This window comes from Aptenodytes forsteri, unplaced genomic scaffold (assembly GCF_000699145.1).
Source record: "Aptenodytes forsteri isolate BGI_AS27 unplaced genomic scaffold, ASM69914v1 Scaffold185, whole genome shotgun sequence".
Lineage (NCBI taxonomy): Eukaryota > Metazoa > Chordata > Aves > Sphenisciformes > Spheniscidae > Aptenodytes > Aptenodytes forsteri.
In genome coordinates, this window is record NW_008796214.1 from 57946 (window position 1) to 60185 (window position 2240).

Genomic DNA, 2240 nt, shown 5'->3' on the forward strand with positions numbered 1-2240 from the left:
TGCCACCCAAGAAAAAACATATTACCATAAATTAAAAAAACAACAAAAAAAGGCACCCCCCCCCCAAACCCCAAACACCCCCAAAAAATCCTGCTTGAAGTTCCAAGTTCCCAATTAAGTCTTCTGAAAGTCATGTCCAAGTGAGAAACTGAAGATGCAGTTAGGAAGAAGCTGCATTTTCCACTATCAGGTAAACAGAATGAATGCTTTCACACCCAGAAGAATACAATAACGCATAGCTAGAACATGAGCACATAATGAGAAATATCATGGGGGTGATCGCCAGCTGATTAGTAGAGCCCCTCTCAAGTCACAACCAATTCACACCAGTAATTTGGAAACAAACTTCTGAACTAAACAGGAGCCAAGTTCCATGACTAAAAAGTCCTTCTAGGATTTTTAACAGCGAGTTTATAATTGCATTTAAATATCCTAACTCTTCTCCTCGCTCACACATTTACTGATCACATGGTAAGTAGTTATGTTGGAAGTTCCAGGCACCTAAATGGCAAATATTGCAGGTGCAAAACATTATAGAGTAAGATAGCAGCAGGCTTTTGATTTGATACAAGCAGAAATCAAAACATAAATGGCAGGGAGCAGCAGTGAAAAACAAGTTTAGCGGCATGGCTGCAGATGGAGTTTGAGCAAAACAAAGCAGCTGGGACAGAAAATAGAGTTAAAAAAAAAACCCAACAAGCTTGACACATCCCCCCCTCCCCCGCACACACGCACACTTCCGCTTCCCTCTAACGCCTTATCAGAGGGCATCGACAAGGGTAAGACAGACCAAGGAGGAGCCTGAAAGAAAAAAGGGTTAAATGAAAAGCCCTGGCAAGCACAAGTACTGGAAAAGGGTGACAAGTAGACACACGAAAAAAGAAACATTTTCTCTTGGTTTTAACATGTAGCAGGAAGTTTCAAATTGTTCACCCTGTTTGCAGAGGTCATACCACAAGAGCGCTAGAAAAGGTTACATTTTTCCACTTAGATTCTGGTTAAAAAGCAGCCATGCCGGGAAGCTCAGGAACCAGCCTGTTTTCCAGGGAGAGTTTGCAGACTTTAAACGTTGAAAGAAAAATCCTGAATTCTGCATTCTTGCGAAAGCCAAACACTAGAGGATGACCAAGAGAAGACAAGAAACAGCAATGGGGAAAAAAAACTAAAAAAAAAACCCCACCAAACAACCAAACTTTCTTTGTAAATCAGCATATTTAAAGGAATACATTCCTGATGAGGCTCTAAAGCATTGTGATCGACATTACTTTACTTAAAGTCTGTCTAAATAACTTGATTGCACCAATCCATAAGAGATTGAAGTCCAGTGAAGAGGGTGGGTTTACAGGTGCTATTAAATCAGCTGAGCTCTGTGTCCTCATTTGCCACATGCACAAGGGTACAGAACAGTTGTTCTACTCTGGGGAGCATCAGACATTTTAAAGACCTTTGGTATTTGATATTGGCTATTCTAAACAATTTAAAGGTTGCCATATAACAAGAGTTTTTTAGTTATAAAAGGCTTTTATTTCAATGAATTCTGAAAAGGGAATTTGCAGCTGAAAGACTTAAGGTGGAGGGAGACCCAAGAAATCCAAAAAGGAATTGGAATAAAAATTCAATTGTCCAAGCTGATGCTATCCTCTTAATGACAACAGCAAATTCAATTCCACAGGAAAAAGCCCAGAGATTTTAAAAGAGTTACATCAGGGATTTATGAGCAAGATCATACAGTTGTATTTGCATCTCTAGTCTCTCAGTCTTTAATCATTCCATTTGCAAACAATGACCCCCCTTCACAGGAAATCTAATGTTTGTTTTTTTTTTTTTTATTTTAACCACGAGGATGTCTGCATGCAATCCTATTACCAAAATAAGACCATGCCAAGATTTTTACATTCATCTTATTTCAAAAGAGAAGTTTATAAGTTTCCACGCTCAAACATACAGAAGAATGCAAACATACAAATACGCAGTTTGCCCTTCAAAGAGCAGTATGACTCTAAGTCAGAAGAAAGCCTCAGACAAGACCACTGCTCATTTTGCTTATAAGAGGTTCTGAAGCTCTAAAACTTTTCCATAGCTGCTATTAGCCTCAGCTGAGCTGAAGCCCTTGCTCTTTCTCAGGTCTCTACATAGCCAGAGAATCAATCCACGCTACCCCTTGCGGTTACAGTGTAATTTCAAACTGACTTAGGGTAACCTAAATACTGTTCTATGTTTGAGTGGTTTTTAGTATTTCT